The sequence below is a fragment of the Etheostoma spectabile genome, unplaced genomic scaffold, assembly GCF_008692095.1.
Source record: "Etheostoma spectabile isolate EspeVRDwgs_2016 unplaced genomic scaffold, UIUC_Espe_1.0 scaffold00570101, whole genome shotgun sequence".
Classification (NCBI taxonomy): Eukaryota; Metazoa; Chordata; class Actinopteri; order Perciformes; family Percidae; genus Etheostoma; species Etheostoma spectabile.
In genome coordinates this window covers 10,642-15,000 of record NW_022605533.1, presented here as the reverse complement: position 1 = coordinate 15,000, position 4,359 = coordinate 10,642, and the positions used below count along the sequence as shown (strand labels likewise).

At 43.9% G+C, this 4,359-nt stretch overlaps 1 pseudogene; it reads right to left on the bottom strand.

Annotated features, from left to right (window-relative positions):
• The window catches only part of LOC116685641 (uncharacterized), a 7,804-nt pseudogene extending 4,178 nt beyond the window's left edge, over nucleotides 1–3,626 (bottom strand).
• Nucleotides 3,627–4,359: the final 733 nt, after the last annotated feature.

Below are 4,359 nucleotides of genomic sequence, written 5' to 3'. Positions count from 1 at the left end.
AAAACGGAACACGAATCTCACAGATATGTATTGATATCACAGACAGATACTTATAAATAAGCCATTTCCTCTCTAAACACTTCTCATATGTCTTGGGAGTCACACTGTGAGGAAATAATCATTATAACTTATACAGTTGACAAAATACATGCATTTTTTTCAAAGAAAGTCAAGACGCTTTTGCTCTCATGACATTTACTTATGCCAATAATCAACATAATAATGTCATATTTATTGATATTACACCACAGCAATGCTTCACAAGCAAACGCGTGTCTAAATAGTGCGCCATTTGGCCTTCCATAGAGCCTATTGGTCTTTGTCCCCTCTGGCCTTCCATACAAGAGGGGTGACGTCATCGCCATATATGGGCATACTGGGGCCTGTATTTCCCCTAAACACGAGGGAGACGGAGCCGCGAGCTAGCGGCAGAAATGAGCCAAACGCGATGAATTATGGACATAAAGTGGATCAATCTCGGATGCAACAGTGTGGATTTAAAGCCCAACGAGGCTCTACGGTCCAGGCTCAATAGGAAAACCACCTGTAGAGGCTAGAAGGACCCGGAAGAGACCTCCGTAACCGCTAACTCGTCAGGTTTTAGACGCAACTTTTGGCGAGTCTGTAGATCCGCTGCTACTCTCGGTTCTTTTAAATCAAGGCTGAAGACCTTTCTTTTTGACGCTGCCTTTCTTTAAATGACTGCTCATTTCTTTAAATTTCTTATGCTGCACTGTACTTTTATTCTGGTGTTTTATGTGTCCTATTCATGTGTTTACCGGTTTTTAATGCCTATGATTTTTAACTGTTTGTACCTGTGTTTTATCCGTTTAACTGATTTTGTGTAAAGCACTTTGAATCGCCCCGTTGCTGAAATGCTCTACCGATAAAGCTGCCTCGCTAGCTGTTATGGTTTAAAAAAAAAAAAGATTAAACTATGAATCAAAAGGTGCTGGTTTTTAACGCGTGGGCGAGTGTCTCGGTCTCAGAAGGTTAAATGTCGCTCTGCCACTCGACCGGAAGGGGCTGCCGCACATGCACACTGTAAGGGGGGGGGGGTACCTTGGCGTGTCCGTGCTTGCCGGTCTTGGAGGTGGACATCTCCACGATTTTGCAGGGGCGTCCCTTCAGCACCACGTACCCGTTCTTACGCAGGGCGGAGCACTGCATCGGGATGGTGGCGGAGGCGCCGGACTCACCGGTCGTGAAGTCACAATCGGGATCTGCCATGGTGCAATGGGTCAGCGGTGCTGCGGAAAAACACATTTACACAGATCCTTTACGGTACGATCCAAAAAACAACACGGAAACTAACGAGTTAACTGCACGGTGGACCGTTACGCACCGTGCACAACACCCAACAGCTGTCTTTTCTAGTGTAAGAACCATTTCATTGTTCCTTTTTGTTATGCGTCTTGCATTTTATCGCAATATCTTAATCCTACATTTAGCAGTACTTGCTCTATTTGTTCCATTTTCAGAGGATTATTATATGTACACCAAATCTAAAAGGCAAATTACAACACTATAAGATCCAATAAATCTCTGAATTGTTTTTCTATGGCAACAATATGATCAATATCTCTTATTTCTGTAAGATCCGGCTGGACCAGTATGGGAACAAAGTCCCCATCTTGGAGTCCACCACGTAACCAGCTGCAGTTTGTATGTTGTACATTTAACTGTATTGACTTTTTTCTTTTTTATAAATAAAGTTAAGTGAAGAACAACAAGTTGACGTTTTTGGCCAGGGGCCCGACGTCACCTTACAGCTCATAAAATTAGCCACTAGCTAACAACAGCCGACAATGTTTTTAAAGAGATAAAACTATAAAAAATATAACTCTAGGCGAGGCTAAAGGCTTGTAATTGTAATTTGAGCAGTGTGACATTAGCTGGCCCGGCGTCTCCAAGAGCACAGTGCCAGATAACGGTTAAAATGCTGCCTTCATGGGCTCCCGGGACGGTAGATTTCCCCGTGTTGGGATGTTGTTATTCCGATTTAACCACTCAAATGCTTCGTTACCTGACTTGTTATCCGGGTTGATGCTTGTAAACAACTTTCTGAATGCTCTAGTTCACTTTATGAAGCCGGAAAATACCGATTACAACCTAAAGCCGCATTACAAATTGCGTTGACAAACTGTATTATGCGACAACGTTTGCTATATGAATTAATAACAAACAGCTTCGTATTATAATCATTTACTTACGTTCGCCATGTTACTTCGTTATTTCACACCAACTCGGCAAGTCGGGTGGGGGGGTGGGGTGGGGGCAATAATTTCACCGAGTTGTTGTTCCGACATGAGGTGGTGTTCATGTGAATTTTTCCCCCATTCTTGTCGTCAGTTTTCCGATTATTCCGCAAACACATGAACGTCGCGTAAAAAGCCAACTAATAACGGTGGCTACACAGGCGAAACAACAGAAATTAGCGAGTCAAATTAACAGCTCACGAGGATAAACTCACGCTGCCGCGATGTATAAATAACCGGCCAGCACGCGCTGCCGCCGCCGCCGCTGCTCCCTCCACAACAGCGAGCCCCGTTATCCGTTAGCTAATGCGATGCTAACATGCTAACCGCTCATTCAACTTCGCTCAGCCATTTGACACTCGGTCGCCAACGGCTAGCGCGCGAGCCTTAAACGTTGGTATAACCGCCATTTAAAAAGTCGGATGACAAAATGGACCGGTGGTGTTGAACGCGTACCCCCCCCCCCACCCCACCCCCAAAAAAAAACAGCCGTTAGCGGAGAGAATGACAAGCGACTTCCAGCGACCGCGCCGAAGGCCGCATGTCCCTTTGATTCAACCGGGAACATGGACACCCACACCCCGAGTCCCCCGAGCACTCAAAGAACTACTTCCACAGCTGCTTATACCACCGCACAGCTACTTCAGTACGTCTTAATCCTTCGTCGGTGCACTTAAAAAAACCGTTAAGTCCTCCGTTTATCCACCCAAGGCAGAAACACGCGCCATGCCACACTTACCTTCCAAGAAAAAGAGGACCGAAAGTGCGCATGCGCGGCCAACTTTACTGCGGCATCCGTAGAGGGAGAAGGGAGGGGCACGTTCACGGGTTCCGGTTGTCGGCTGGCTGAAGGGTTGCCAGGTCTGAGGGAGTCGGACCTGGCAACCCCGGCCCTCAAATAAGGGGCACCGCGGGGTTCCAGGGGAGGAACAACGCTGAGAATACCTAAGAATAGTTAGGGCACTCTCTCCTTATGTGTTCCGGTTGTCGGCTGGCTGGAAGGGTTGCCAGGTCTGAGGGAGTCGGACCTGGCAACCCCGGCCTCAAATAAGGGGCAACCGCGGGGTTCCAGGGGAGAAACAAAGCTGAGAATACCTAAGAATAGTTAGGGCACTCTCTCCTACCACCATCACAATTTTATTAAATGTATACTGTCGTACAAATGTCTACTGTTACTCTGATCTTTTTTTTTCAGATCTACAAATATCCATAAAATGACCAGAGATGGTAAAAAAAATAGAGAAAAGGACCCAGCATATAGTTTGTAGGCCACATGTGATAAAGTCAGTATGAGTGTACAATATTTTTGGTTGATTTAAAATCTAAATTGAGTGTTTTTCATCCTGTACTCCCGCCGTGGAAGCCCATTTCCGCCAATTATTTAAAAAGTAAAATTAAAAGATCCTCTAAGAGATAATTCAGAAATAGTGATAGTAATTTCTTAGTATCTCATTATCAGTTGCAACTTCCTACTGGCCCTCCAAATGTTAATTAACATCGACACAAACAACTTCTTACGGGTTTAGAAATCGTTTGGTAATCATTAACAAATACTTTCTACAACACAAAATGTGTGCAACATAAACCGTTAGAATAACTTAATTGTGGCACTAAATGCTATTTATGTTATTATATTATTATTATTATAACTGTTACTATTGACTGAGTGCAAAAAGACATGTTGTATTTAATTGCTGTGGTACTCTGTACTAAGGTGCATACGACAATAAACTTGAAATGAACTGAACTAACAATTAGTAAGTAATTATAATGTCATTGTTTGTTAAATAACTAGTAAAATAACTACTAAATTACCATCATGGAGGCTACCTGGAAGTGTCTCTGTGTCTCTGTATTTACCTGGAGTGTTCTCTGTATTTACCTGGAAGTGTCTCTGTATTTACCTGGAAGTGTCTCTGTGTCTCTGTATTTACCTGGAAGTGTCTCTGTGTCTCTGTAATTACTGGAAGTGTCTCTGTATTTACCTGAAAGTGTCTCTGTGTCTCTGTATTTACCTGGAAGGGTCTCTGTATTTACCTGAAAGTGTCTCTGTATTTACCTGGAAGTGTCTCTGTATTTACCTGGAAGTATCTCTGTGTCT